Genomic DNA, 15,639 nt, shown 5'->3' on the forward strand with positions numbered 1-15,639 from the left:
ACATAGACAATAGAGTGTGTGTGTTATTTTTTTCTGGGGTATGTGTTGTATCAGTATAGCATACCACAATTTGTCCATTCTCTTATTTGGCTATTATGAGTCAAGTTACAGTGACCATTTGATTACAGATTACTTTGTAAACATATATTTTTATCTGTTAAATAACTAGGCATGGATTTACTGAGTCATAGGACAGCTCTAAAGTATATTTTTGCTCTTAATTTTTAATTTTAATTTTATTTTTTGAGAGTACCTCCCCCTGTAATGTAGCCCAGGTTGACTTTAAATAGAGATCTTCTTGCCTCAGCTGCTTGAGTCCTAGAATTCTTTTTTAAAAAAATATTTATTTATTTATTATGCATACAATATTCTGTCTGTGTGTATGTCTGCAGACCAGAAGAGGGCAGCAGACCTCATTTATAGATGGTTGTGAGCCACCATGTGGTTGCCGGGAATTGAACTCAGGACCTTTGGAATAGCAGGCAATGCTCTTAACCACTGAGCCATGTCTCCAGCCCCCAGAGTCCTAGAATTCTTACAGGCATCTTACAGCCATGTTTGCTGGATGGATAAGTGCTAGACAACTTGTCCAAGTGATAACAGCGTTTTCACATTCTGCCCTGAAGTCTGTCAGAGTGACAAGTCAAAAATGACAGTCTGGTACAGGAGTTGAATAGGAAGCATAGAACAAAATGACACTTTTGAAAGTTGGTGTGTGATGTTCCAAATAATTGGTAGAGAGAAACTGTCAGGGCATGGAATCACTACATCTTCATAGCGGTCGTATGTCTTATAATTTTAGCTTACTTAGGATTTCTATTGCTGTGAAGAGACACCATGACCATGCGTGACAAGTTTTTTTAAAAATATTTATTTATTTATTATGTATACAATATTCTGTCTGTATGCCTGCAGGCCAGAAGAGGGCACCAGACCTCATTACAGATGGTTGTGAGCCACCATGTGGTGCTGGGAATTGAACTCAGGACCTTTGGAAGAGCAGGCAATGCTCTTAACCTCTGAGCCATCTCTCCAGCCCGCGTGACAAGTTTTATAAAGGAAAACATTTAGTTGGGGCTGGCCTTCAGCTTCAGAGGCTTAGTCCATTTTCACCATGGTGAGAAGCATGACTGTGCAGGCAGCAGGAAATGAACTGTGTCCCATGCTGGCTGTAGCTTGAGCATATGAGACCTCAAAGCCCGCCCCCACAGTGACACTCTTCCTCCAACAAGGCCACACCTACTCCAATAAGGCCACATCTCCTAATATGGGCAAGCATTCAGACACTGAAATGGGGGGCATTCCTGTTAAAAGCACCATACTTCTTACAGAGACTTAGAGTTGAGATCTGTTTTAGGGCTGATGTAGTATGACTCCAGCACTTACTAGCTAAGGCACTTGGGGAAAGTTGTTGAATTTCAGATGCTTTAGAAAAATCTCTCTCAGTGAGCATTAAATAAGATAGGAATGCCCAGTCTTGTGTCTTGTTCAGGTTTTGCTTTTCTGAAATTCAGCTGTCACATGACATCTAAGGAAAGAGAATTTCAGGACTGTTGTCCTTATTTCTTGTTTTTCTCTTTCTCCATAATTCCTATGAGTTTTTAAAGACTAAATCCAGTGCTTGTTGTATTTTCACCTTCCATTTCTCAGACAACTGTTAACTTATGTTTCACCCCAGGGCTCTGCTGGCTAGTCCCAGTAACAACATTGAAATCTTGTAAAACTTAATTTCTTTTGTTTTTGTTCTTGGGATTGAACAAGCGGGTGTTTCCAGTCGGTGTTTTATTCGCTAGATGTGTGTGGTCTACCTGGACTATACCCTTTGGCCCTTGAGAAACTTAGTTTTAAATTCTTTGTGCATATTTACAGACTGTGTTTTAAAACTTACATTTCCAATTTTTATTACTGCAAACTCTTCCATTCCGTGTATTGATAATGCTTGTAACATGCAATACAGTGCTGCTCATTTATATAAAAAGTATGTTTCCACTTATAGAATTACCACACTAATTCTTTGTAAAATTTTGAGTTACATGTGTTCATTCTGAGTGTGCCACACCACATGTGTTGGAGGCTGGAGGACTTTACTTGCTGACACATATTGCAGGTTAGCACATATTATTAGAATCATCTGAGAAAAACTGAATGAAGCCAGGAATGGTGGGCAGTGATTGTAACCATAGTATCTGAGAACTGAGGCAGAAGGATTGCTACAAGTTTGAGGCAAGTCTAAGCAGCATTGGAAGTCCCTGGGTAGCCTGGGCTAAGAGCAAGACACTGTGTCAAGAAAAACAAAAGATTGAATGAAGGTAGGTAACACTTTTGTACCAAACTGAAATCCAATGTTGAGTGTTTATGTGTGCATGCATGCATGCTTATATGTACTCTGTTCACTTGAATATCACTTGGTGTGTGTATTTTGAGACAGAATTTCTCTAGCCTTAGCTGTCCTGGAATTCACTATGTAGACCAGGCTGATCTCTAACTCCCAGATCTGCCTGCCTCTGCCTCCCTAGTGCTGGGTTTAAAGGCGGGCGTGCGCCACCGCCGCCCAGTGAATATCAAGTCTTTTCAGTCTTAGCACCGTGAGGAGACATAACAGTGCGTACAGGTAGAAGTTAATGTCCGTGTTAACACAGAACATTTGTACTCTGGGGTTCTGTGCTGTGTAACCTGTGCATTTGTCAAGAGGATGTAGTTCCTCTCGGTTTCTTACATACATTCTCTCACCTGCCAGCTTCTGCATAGGTTTGTGAGTCCTGAAAAGCCGAGAAGCCTGAGACACAAAAATAGTCAATTTTAGACTTTAAATATCAACATTTTAGAAATGTAATGTGGTGGATAGTTCAGAATTACCCGTTTGTTCTTCTTGCCTGTGAACTTTTTTTTTTTTTTTTTTTTTTTTTTTATTGTTTTTCGAGACAGGGTTTCTCTGTAGCTTTGGAGCCTGTCCTGGAACTATCTCTTGTAGACCAGGCTGGTCTCGAACTCACAGAGATCCGCCTGCCTCTGCCTCCCGAGTGCTGGGATTAAAGGCGTGCGCCACCACCGCCCGGCTTTGCCTGTGAACTTTTATTGTTGCCTAGTGTGTACCAGGTATTGTGGAAGGTTTTGGGGAGGACAAGGTAAGATCTTCTCTTGGCCAAAACAGAAACCACAGCGGGTCCTTTATCAGCTCTACTCCTTCTTCAGGCCCTGCTGCCCTGAGGTTATGATTTTGTCATACGATGTTATGGTATTTTTCTCTTTTATTTTTTAAAGATTTATTTATTATGTATACAGCATTTTGCCTGCATGTATGCCTGCACATCAGAAGAGGGTACCAGATTTTTTATCATAGATGCTTGTGAGCCACCATGTGGTTGCTGGGAATTGAACTCAGGACCTCTGGAAGAGCAGACAGTTCTCTTAACCTCTGTGCCATCTCTCCAGCCCCCTCTCTTTTATTTTTTAAGTACATGTCTTTAAACTTTCCTCTTTAGGGATAGGTGTTTTACCTGTGTGTATGTCTGTGTACCACCTTTGTGCCTGGTGCCTGTGAAGTCCAAACGAATGCATTGGATCCCCTGGAACTGGAGTTACTGGTTGTTGTAGGAGGAGGGCTGCTTGTTCGTTCCCGGCTGCTCAGCCCCGAAATAACCACACAGAAACTGTATTAATTAAATCACTGCTTGGCCCATTAGCTCTAGATTCTTATTGGCTAACTCTTACATATTAATTTAATCTCTATTAATCTGTATCGCCACAAGGCTGTGGCTTACTGGGTAAAGTTCTCAGTGTCTGTCTCCAGTGATTCCATGGCTTCTCTCTGACTCTGCCCTTCTTTCTCCCAGCATTCAGTTTAGTTTTCCCTGCCAATCTACCCTGGTATAGGTCCAAAGCAGTTTTTTTTTTTATTCACTAATGATAATCACAGCACACAGAGGGGTTTCCCACATCAGGTTGTGAGCTGCCATGCTGGTGCTAAGAACCAAAGCTGGGTCCTGTGGAAGAGCTGCCGCTACTCCTAACCATCTCTCCCAGCCCTAAATATATATATATATATATATATATATATATATATATATATATATATATATATTTTCAGGTTAGAAATAAACTTATCTTGACATGATGAATTCTACAAAAATAATGTATTTATTTGTTCAAACAAATATGGAGACATTGATAGTGTAAATAATATTGAACCTCAAATTCTATCGAGCTGTTGTAATTATGCTTAGCAGCTTCTGTTAGAGCAGTAAGAGTGAGTTTGGTATCTAGTGTGTCGTTGTTCATAAGAACCAAAAGGTAGGAAGAGCCTGCCTGTACCACCAGCAGATGGATAGACACATAAAATATGGGGTGTGCATGAGTCTATTATCCTGCCCCAGAAGGGAATGGAGCCCTAGTACATGAGTGAACCTTCAAAACAGCGTGCTGTATGGAGAGCTGATATACAGGGAAGAGATTGTATGATTTTATGTATATGAAATACCTAGATTAGACGTTCCTAGGAAATGGGTTAATAGATTGATTACCCAGGGATGAGGGGAAAGATCCAGGAGATAGAGTTTCCGTCTGGAGGGTAAATCTTGGAGACACTGTCTTCCTGCTTGTGCCTCTGCAGTACTGGGGTCAAAGATGTATACCACTAGGTTTATTAGGTAAATGCCTTTACCTGCTGAGCTGTTTCATTGTCATTCAATTTATTTATCTATCCATCTATCCAGCTATCTATTTGTTTTTTTGAGACAGGGTTTCTCAGTAGCTTTGGATCCTGTCCTGGAACTCACTCTGTAACCAGGCTGGCCTCGAACTCACAGAGATGCCTCTGCTTCCCGAGTGCTGGGGTTAAAGGGGTGCGCCACCACTGCCCGGCCCACATAAATGTTTTAACACGTGTGCACAAGCGCGCGCGCGCGCACGCACACACACACACACACACACACACACGAGAGAGAGAGAGAGAGAGAGAGAGAGAGAGAGAGAGAGAGAGAGAGAGAGAGAGAGAGAGAGAGAGAGAGAATTAAAGGATAAATTCTCTGTCCTTTAAGGACTTGAGACTAGTAGACTAGTTTATGATTTTACTTTTGACTGAGGCTAAAAGTCTATAAAAGTCTAAAAAGAGTTTATTTTCTCATTGCTATGATAAAATACTTGACTAAAGCAACTTAAGAGTTTATTTCGGTCACATTTCATAGAGTGGAGATTACAAATGCTGCTGCCTGTGGATGGTGTCATTCACAGCTAAGGTGGACGTCCAGCTCTGTTGTCCTACCCTAGACAGTGTTTTGAAGGAATGCCCAGGGCTTACTGGATCATAGATAATCCTTGCAGATGCTTATCACCTGAGTGATTCTATATCCTGTCAGGCTGACAGAATTAACCATCACAATGCCTTAAAATTCTGTGCTTTTAAGAATTTTTTTCTTCAGAATTCTTTTTTATTGGTTTTATTGAGCTATACATTTTTTTCTGCTCCCCTCCCTTCCTTTCCCTTCCCCTTCAGCCCTCTCCCATGGTCCCTGTGCTCCCAATTTACTCAGGAGATCTTGTCTTTTTCTACTTCCCATTTAGATTAGATCTATGCCTGTCTCTCCTGGGTTAAGTATTTTTTTTTTTTTTGAGTATTTTGTTATAATTTACCCTCTCTCCCATTGCCATTCCCCTCTGTGAAAGACGATAATAAATTACTGCTTTCCTGGGTAAACATTTCATTGTGAGCAATTTCTGAGTTAACCTAAGGGTGTGTGTGTGTGTGTGTGTGTGTGTGTGTGTGTGTGTAATTGATTCATCTAGATAGTCATTTTAAATAGTTATATTAGCATATCTACTTTAATTAAGAAATGATGTCTTTGAAAGTACTCATTTACTTTAGAGCATCATTTGTTTTTCTAATGAAATCCTCAGAGCCGTGGGTGGTGGTGCTTTCCTACAGTCCAGACTCTGGAGAAGGAGTTACAGACAGTTGAGAGCTGCCCTCGTGGGTTCTGGAATTCAACTTGAGTCCTCTGGAAGAATGGCAAGGGCTCTTAACATCTGAGCTCTCTCTCCAGCCCCGTTTAAATCAGTTTTTCCTTCTTCCCTCCCTCCTTCCTTTCTTCCGTTCATTTAACCTATAAGTCATCATGTGTCAGTCAAGCCTCCAAGGTGGGTCCCAGTAGTTCCTGTCTCCTGATATTTATGCCCATATTTAGTTTCTTTATACATTGAGCAGGACCAAGTTGTGTAACCAATAGAATACTGACAAAATAACAGTGTGTCTTGTGAAGCCAGATCATATAACTTACAGCATCCTCTGTCTTTCTCCTTTTCTCTGGGAAAGGCTAGTTGACCCTGAGGCTCTTGAACAGTCTTAGGGAGGGGTCTTTGCCAGAAGCCTTTGAAGGAGCCCTCTTAAGAAAAAAGCAGATCTTCCAGTTCCAGTCACTGTGTCTCTGTGAAAGACTCTAAACCAAGAACGCTCAGGTAGACGGCACCCCAGATTCCTCAGAGAAAATGTAAGGCAATAGATGTGCGGTGCATTAAAATAGTAGGTTTGGGAGCGCATACCCACAGAGCCTTTGACCTTGGCTCGCAGGTCACCTTCACAGGTGGCTAGGATAGTGTGTGGCGTTTTTCAGACCTCTCAGACTGGGAAACTCCAAAGCAAGCACTCCGCTGAACCACACTCCGCAGCATGGTTTCCCACATCATAATCTCTCTCCCCTTTTCACTGCTGGAGGACTGGAACTCAGTACCTCTGGAGTACTAGGCAGATGTCCACCACTAAGTTACACCACCAGCTCCTGTCCTTATTTGAAAGCAAACATAGGCCATCAATAGGGAAGGAATGAAAATGGTTGTCAAAGTCATTGAACAATTTAGTGTTTGTTTCTACACTTCATTACTAGTGAGTTCCTTGAGAAGGAATCTTAAGTTTCTCAGATGTTGTCAAACTTTATACCTGTGCTTAGTGTCTTAGGATTTTTATTGCTGCAAAGAGACACTGTGACCATGGTGACTTTCTTTTTGTTTGCTTTGTTTTTTGAGGCAGGGTTTCTCTGTAGCTTCGGAGCTTCTCCTGGAACTAGTTCTGTAGTCTAGGCTGGCCACAAACTCTGCCTCCAGAGTGCTGGGATTAAAGGCGTGCGCCACCACTGCCCAGCGACCATGGTGACTCTTATAGAGGAAAACATTTAATTGGGGCTGGTTTACAGTTTCAGAGGTTTAGTCCATTATCGTCATTGCTGCAGAAATGGTGCTGGAGAGGTGGTTGAGGTTATACATCTCTATCCGCAGACAGCTGGAAGTGAGCCTTGTCCCACACTGTGTAGCTTGAGCGTGTGAGACCTCAAAGCTCACCCCTCCAGTGACACACTTCCTCCAACAAGGCTGCACCTCCTCTAACAAGGCCTCACCTCCTCATAGTGCCACCTCCTATGAGCAAGCATTCAAACATGAGTCCATGGGGGCCATTTCTGTTCAGACCACCACACCTGGTTAAATACGCGTAGTGGATGTTAAGAATTTAGAAGGGGGCAGTGAGTAAAGTGTTTGCTGCCTGACGTGGAGGCCCGAGTTCCATCTACGCCAAGTTGTCCTCTGACTTCTGCGTGCCCACAGTGGCACATGTGTGTCCCCTGCCCTCCCAATAAATGTACTTTAAAATTTTAAAGACAAAACAATTGTAAAAGGGTTAGTAATTAAATCTCAGAAGCTGCTACATAGCTTGGTGTTTGAGTTGTTAGATAGCTAGCTATGCAGATGACCCTGTTGTCCTGTAGGGAAAGATTAACTCGAAACCACAGACAGCTGTGGAGCACGACACTGACTTGGAATCATTCAGTTTATGATTTGCTATTAGTCTCTGGGACCAAGTTGGGAAACATCTCTATCTCTGTGTCTTTCCTTCTCCCTCCTCTTTGGGATAGGATCTCATGAGTTCTCTATATTGTTGACTGAGGTTTCTGTTCCACCAGGTCCCGTACCCGTTTAGTCCCAAATAAACCCACAGAGATCTACATTAATCATAAACTGATTGGCCTAGTAGCTCAGGCTTCTTATTAACTCTTATAATTTATATTAGCCCATTATTCTTGACTATTAGCCACGTGGCTTGGTACCTTTTTCCAGTTTCAGGAAATAGTACCATCAGTTGCTGAAGTCAGATTTTACCTTTGAATTGTCCTTCCTTGTTCTCCATCTGTTTCATTAGGAAGTCACTTTGCAGACTGGAGATTGGCTCATTGGTTAAAGCAGCAGCTGCTTTTCCAGAGGACCCAAGTTCAGTTTCCAGCACCCACATGCAGCTCACAACTGTTTGTAATGCAGTTCCAGGGGACCTGACACCTTCACACCAATGTGCATAAAAATAAAATTAAATAGATTAAAAAAAGAAAGTCACTTTGCTTCTGTTTATCTCTGTTGTCCACTCAACAGCCTATAAATAAAGCATAATTATTTTTACTTAGATTTAATAGTCATCTGCTCAATCTCTTTACTGTCTGATCTTGCCTCCCTATACATAAGCTTTTATATAGATTATTCTTTTTATAAAGCAGATTAAGATCATGATATTCCCATGTTTAAATCTTTTTCCAATTACAGTCTAGATAGATCTCAAATTCCTTTGTATATCTTCTTTATGATTTGAACCCTGATAACATTTTCAGTTCCTCCTACATTTTCCGTCAAGCTAGTATGCTTTAGCCTTACTAATCTCCTTGTAATCCAGTCTCTTTAATACCAAGGCCAATAGCCTGACGTAGCCTGCAAACTATTGTGTGCTTAATCTGTGATTAGTTTGGGTTGAGATGTTGTACAAGTGTAACATACATGTTGACTTCCAGATTTAGTATTAAAGAATGTTACACATCACCCATTTATCTATCAAAATAACATTTGGATATATTAAGATAAATGCAACCTGCTTTTACTTTATAAAAATTGTAGCTAATGTAAAAATTTAAGTATTTATAATAATAATATAATTATTATGTTTATAATAGTTATAACAATGTACAGTTTTTAATAGTTGCAGCTTTTGCATCCGTGCCTCATCTTGTATTAGTGCTCTTCCTCCCCTCCTCTCCCTCTTTTCTTTCATCCCCCTTAGTTTTTAAGATAGTCTCTGTAATCCTGGGACTTGGGAGCCTCCTTGCCTGCTTCCCATTTGCTGGAATTACAGGTGTGCACTACCATTCCTGACTCTAGGGCTGCTCTTCAACCCATCAGATTTTTTTTTTATTTCCTCAAATCCTTCGCACGTACTGATTCTTTCTTATTTTTCCCTTGTGAGGCACTTTGCACTTTTGCCTTCTCCTTCTCATTTTATAGATCTTACTTTTTTTCCTCTTCAAAAGGAGGGTGGTCCTAACCAGTCCCTCAGGTCCTCAGACTTGTTGCCTTCATGCTGTATTTCCCTTGTGTGTGTGTTCACTATTAGTCTGCTTTATTGACTGACTGAAGGAACTAGAAGACTCATATATAAAAACACATACTGCAAAGACCATGCTTTTCACATCCGTGTTAATGTGTGTGGAGAGAAGACACTGGCCGTATGCTGTAGGTATGGTTCAGTTCACTGTTCTGCAAGCCGTGCTGGAGTGTTTACGTGGGTCTTTACCTGTGCTTTTGAGGGTTGATGGCCAGGGCACTTCCTTTACACCCCGCTAGGCCTTCGAGGTGGCAGGTCCTCCTGCAGGAGTGTTTCACTGCCTCAGGTTGGCTCTTTTCTCATTCATTGTTGATGTTCTGAGGGGATCGTTATAATTCAGCATCCAAGTCAGTACCAGGTATCCCTCTTGCTTAAATCAAATCTGAAATAATGCCTTGCAGGAAGGGTGCCTGCCAGTTTAGTTTGATTTTTTTTCTTCTGTAGTTTCACATATCACATGTATGTATGTGTGTGTGTGTGTGTGTTTGTCTGTCTGTTCGTCTGTATGTGTCAGTGGGAACAGGAAAAAGGCTCCTTGCTGTGAAACCCTCACCACTTGAGTTTGATCCTGGAACTCAGAAATTAAAAGGTGAAAAATAGAAGGGTTCCCCACAAAGTTGTCATCTGATCACACACACACACACACACACACACACACACACACACCATACATTGGCTTTTGTGCTTCCCCCTCATCATATGTGTGTTTATAATTATTTATAGTTATAAAAATTGGAATGGGGAATCTGAGGATATTAGTGTGACTTTGATTTTCTATTGTGCACTAAATCAAAGCAAAGCATGTCTTAGGGTTTTATTGCTGTGAAGAGACGCACAACTCTTATAATGAAGCTGTCTTGACGGTTCAGAGTTCAGTTCATTGTCTTCATGATGGGAAGGAAGCATGGTGGCATGCAGGCAGATATGGTGCTGGAGGAGGAGCCAAGAATTCTACATCTGGATAGACAGGTGGTGGGAAGAGAGAGAAACACTAAGCCTAGTTTGCGCTTCTGAAACTTCAAAACCCACTCCCAGTGACACACTTTCTCCAAAAACGCTACATCTCCTTCAGTAAGGTCACGTGTCCTAATTCTTTTAAATAACGCCACTCCCTACGAACTTTTGGGGAGCCATTTTTTTTTTTTTGGTTTTTCGGGACAGGGTTTCTCTGCAGCTTTTTTTTAGAGCCTGTCCTGGAACTAGCTCTTGTAGACCAGGCTGGTCTCGAACTCACAGAGATCCGCCTGCCTCTGCCTCCCGAGTGCTGGGATTAAAGGCGTGCGCCACCACCGCCCGGCTTGGGGAGCCATTTTTATTAAACCACCACAACAGGGAAAAATTACGATTTCTAATATAAGTTTTTAATTAGGAGAGGTATGTAGAAGCACAGTCTTTGCAAACAGCTTAAAATGGGCTGAAGGAGCAAGCAAGATTACAGTAGTTTGGATGTGTGTGGTAGATTAAATGAAATGTTCAACGCTCTCAGGTGTTTAAACTTGGTCTACAATTATTAATGACATTGTTTGGTGAGCTTAGGAGATGTGACCTTGTTGGAGGAATTCTGTACCTGGGGGTGGGCTCTTAAGGTTTCAAAGCATTCTGTACTGTTTCCAGTGCTTTCTCTGCTTTGTGCTTGCTGTGTGAGAGGTCAGCCCTCAGCATTTTGCTTCTGTTGCTTCACCCCACTATCAAGGACAGATTAGTTATGCCCAGAAGGATGAGTAAGGAAGGAAAACAAAGTATTTCTTCTGTAACTAGGAACGAAACAAGAACATCTGTTGTCACTGCTGTTCTTTAATACAGCATTTAGATCTTTGCCAGAGTAATAAGGCAAGAGAAAGAAATAAAAGTGATACAAATATGGAAAGAAAGTTAAATTATTCTTGTTTGTAGATCTGATTAATCCTATAATTAAAAGACTACTCTGCTGGAAGACTGTAGATTGATAAACACTTTCAGCAGTGTAACAGGATACAAAATTACCATGAATATCAGTAACTTCCATTACACTTTTACAACAGCGAGAACTCCCTGAAAGCATTATGAAAATTCTAGATACTGAAGTTTCAAAGCATAGGTATAAACTCAGTCAAAGTTGTTAGAGAACTCCGCAATGAAAACATAAGGCACTGGGGAAAGGAAGGTGAAAGATGACTTGTTCATGGCTCGGCAGAATTAATATGCTGAAATCGACTGCATTACAGAAAATGACACATAAACTCAGTGCAGTGCCCATCAAAATCCCAATGGCATTTGATACTGAAATGGAAAAAACAATCCCAATATCTGTATGGAAATGAACCGAATAGGGAAAATAGTCCTGAGCAAAAAGAGCGGTGCTGGAGGTATCACAGTAATGGGCTTTGTAACTATAGTAACATGTAACTATAGTAACAACTAGCATGGTTATTGGCACAGAAACAGGAAGGCAGAGCAGTGGAATAGAAAGTATTGAAATATACTTAACTTTCTGATCCTCAAGCATCAGGTAGAGACTGAGCCTGGAGTAGGCTTTAGAAACTTCAAAGCCCATTGACACACCTCCTCCAAAAAGGACACAGCTGCTCTAAGAAGGACACACTTCTGAGACCATCTCAGTAGTCTACAAACTGGAAACCAAGTATTCAAACACGAGTGTCTCACTGCTCCCTTTCCTTCCCTTCCTCCCCCACCTCCACCTTGTCCTTTTCCTCCTTTGTAGCTGAGGCAAGCTCTCAGCTCCTGCTCCAGTGCCAGCCTTCCTGTCAGATACCTGTGCTCCTACCATGATGGTCACAGACTCTTAAGCAGTCCCCAGTTAAATGCTTTATTTTATAAGTCGCCTTGGTCATGGTGTCTCTTCACAGCTATAGAACAGTAACGAAGACAACTGGATAACAAAAATATGTCACATATAAACAACAGGGTTTTATTCAGCCATAAGGAAAAATGCAGTCATATTGTCTCCAGGAAAGTGGTTAGAACCTGGAGGTCTTGTTAGTTACAGAGACCAGTCTCAAACAGACCTAGGCATGGTGGTGTATGCCTTAATCTGACACAGCACTTGGGAGGCAGAGATAGGCAGATCTCTGTGCTTTGAAGCCACTCTGATTGCATAGTTCCAGGACAGCCAGAGCTACACAGAGAGACTGTCTTAAACAAAAAGCAAAACAAAAAATTTCTACCCCCTCAGAACCCCAAATGTATTTTCTCATTTGGAATTTGAGGAGGAAGACAAACTAAAATGGAAGGGGCCAATGGGGAGAAAGGATAAAAAAGGGGCTATGGGGGCAGTTAAGAGCACTTGTTGCTCCTGTAGAGGACCTGGGTTTAGATCTCAGCACCCACATCATGGCTTACAATTATGTCACTCCAGTTCTAGGGGATCTGACACCCCCCTTTTCTGACCTCTGGACACAAGACATACACGTGGTATATATACATGGAGACAAAACACTCATACACATAAAATTAAATGTTAGAAAATTCTTTTTATTCCTAAGACAGTTTCTCTGTGTAGCCCTGGCTGTCCTAGAATTTGCTCTGTAGACCAGGCTGGCCTCGAGCTCACAGGGATCCATCTGCCTCTGCTTCCCGAGTTCTGGGATTAAAGGTGTGTGCCACAATTGCCCGGCAAATGTTAAAACATTTAAAGAGGATCTTAGAGGGGGTGTATAATCACTGTACAAATAAATACATACATGTTTGTTGCAGTAAACCTGCTATGCAGTTAGTCTTTGCTAACTAAAAACAGTTGTATTACACAGCTTCATGTTAGAGACTACATGCTAGAAAACAGGATAGGGAGAGGAAAAAAGCTGAAAATTTAAAAATGAGCTAGCAAAAATTTTAACAGGATAATTATAACACAGAGTAATTTTATGATACATGGGATTGTAAAGTCTAAAGCTAAAAAAAAAACCTTGTCTAGTTCTGTGTGCCTGTAATCCCTTAGAGGCAGAGGTAGGAGGATTGCGCATTTTAGGCCATAATGGGCTACACAGTGAGACCCTAACTGTCTTAGGGTTTCTATTGCTGCAGTGAAACACCGTGAAACAAACACAACACAAAGCAAACCATTGGGGAGGAAAGGGTTTGTTTGGCTTACAGTTTCATATCACTGTTCATCCTCAAAGACAGGGTAGGAACTAAACAGGGCAGGAACTGGAGGCAGGAGCTGATGCAGAGGCCATGGAGCATTGCTGCTTCCTGGCGTGCTTCCAAACTATCCTCAGCCTGTTTTCTTGCAGAACTGTGATGGCCCCACCCACTCTGGTCCCCCTCCATAAGTAATTAAGAAAATGCCTTACAGCTGGATCTCAATTGAGGTTCCCTCCTTTTAGACGATCCTGGTTTGCGTGTCTAGTTCATATAAGACTAAGCACCACACTGACTAAAACAGATCCCAGATCGCGACGTGATTGCTCAGTGGTGCAGTGCCTGCCTCACATCCATAAGGGTCAGAGCTCAGATCCCACTGTCCTCACAGAAAGCTGAGGATGGAGGTGTTCATCTGTGACTCTAGCTGGGGGGGGAGGGCGGGGTGGGAAGCAGACGGCTTCCTGGAGCTTGCTGAGTTGCCAGTATGGAGTGAGCCAGTATTAAGTGAGCTCTGCGGTCAGTGATAGCTCCTGCCTCAGAAAACAACGTGGGGAGCGACAGGAGAGACCATCTCCAGCTCTGGTCCCAACGTGCATGCACATTGTATGTACACACACCTGTATTTATGTGAACAGTGTACTACGTACACACACAGTTATAGGTTCTAAGACTACAGAGCAGTATTGTAAGAAAAACTGAGGGCAGCGCTTGGCAGTGTTTGCCGGTTTTGGGGGGTTTGTTTTACTCATGTTTATTTTTAAGTTAATTTTTTTAGTTTTTGAAATTAAAACATAATTGCTTTATTTTCACCCTTTGATCTTTCCCATGTACTACCCTTGTTCACTCTCAAATTTATGGCCTCAATTTCTTTAATTGTTATGTGTCTGTTATGTATTTCTAAATAAATCAGTACAACCTGCTCAGTCCATATAAAGTTATCTATCATATGACTTCAGGGCTTACCTCTCTGATTAGTGCCCAGCCCCAACTGATAGAACACAGCTCCTGTGCCTAAGGCTAACGGATCATAGTGGAAAGGAGCAAAAAGATTTTAAGAGCCAGAGGAACAGGGAATTTGCTGTCAGATCTCATTTCCTAGAAATGCCAGAGTCTCAGCAATATGGCTGCCTGAAGGTCTGAACAAGAACGACACTAGCAGGTATACTAACACGACAAACGGAAATCTTAAGTAAGCCTTAGTCTTTTTTAAAATTTCTTTTATTTTTTTTTAAAAAGAAAACAAACTATCTTTTTTCATTTTACATACCAATCCCAGTTCCCACTCCCTCCCTCCTCCCTTTCTGTCTACCTACTCCCCCCCATCCACTCCTCAGAGAGGGTGAGGCACATTGCTTTGTGGAAATTCCAAGGCCCTTCCTACTATATCTAGGCTGAGCAAGGTATCATCCAAAGAGAACAGGTTCCCAAAAAAGCCAGTACATGTAGTAAAGATGAATCCTGGTGCCACTCAGTCTGCCCCAGCCATGCAACTGTCACCCACATTCAGAGGAACTAGTTCAGACCCTTCTGGTTCCTTCCCTGTCCAGCTGGAGTTCATGAGCTCCCATTAGTGCAGGTAGACTGTTTCAGTGGCTGTCCCCATCATTTTCTTGACCTCTTTGCTCATATTTTCATTCCTCCCACTCTTCAACTGGACTTTGGGAGCTCAGTCCAGTGCTCCATCGTGGGTCTATGCCTCTGTTTCCATCAGTTGCTGGATGAAGTCTCTATGGTGATATTTAAGATATTCATCAATCTGACTACAGGCAAGGCCAGTTCGGGCACCCTCTCCTCTATTGCTTAGGATCTTAGCTGGGGTCATCCTTGTGAATTCCTGGGACTTTCTCTCGTGCCATGTTTTTTGCTAGCCCCACAATGGTTCCCTCAATAAAAATATCTCTCTCCTTGCTCTCATCTATTCTTCTCCATCTTGACTATCCTGTTCCCTCAAGTTCTCCTTGCCCCTCCCCTTCTCTCCTCCTCTTCCTCTTCTCCCCTCACCACTATGCTCCTGGTTTTGTCAGATGATCTTGTCTGTTTCCCCTTTCCAGGTGGGTCTATATATGTTTTTTTTAAGAGTTCATTTTGTTACTTATCTTCTCTATGATCATGAACTATAGGCTCAATATCCTTTGCTTTACAACTAGTATCCACTTATG

General features: G+C 41.9%; 1 protein-coding gene across 1 annotated transcript in view; it reads left to right on the plus strand.

The window, feature by feature from the left end:
- Positions 1-15,639, plus strand: part of Evi5 (ecotropic viral integration site 5) — a 164,136-nt gene that overhangs the window by 8,127 nt on the left and 140,370 nt on the right. The gene's annotated exons all lie outside the window — the stretch shown is intronic.

This window comes from Arvicola amphibius, chromosome 1 (assembly GCF_903992535.2).
Source record: "Arvicola amphibius chromosome 1, mArvAmp1.2, whole genome shotgun sequence".
Classification (NCBI taxonomy): domain Eukaryota; kingdom Metazoa; phylum Chordata; class Mammalia; order Rodentia; family Cricetidae; genus Arvicola; species Arvicola amphibius.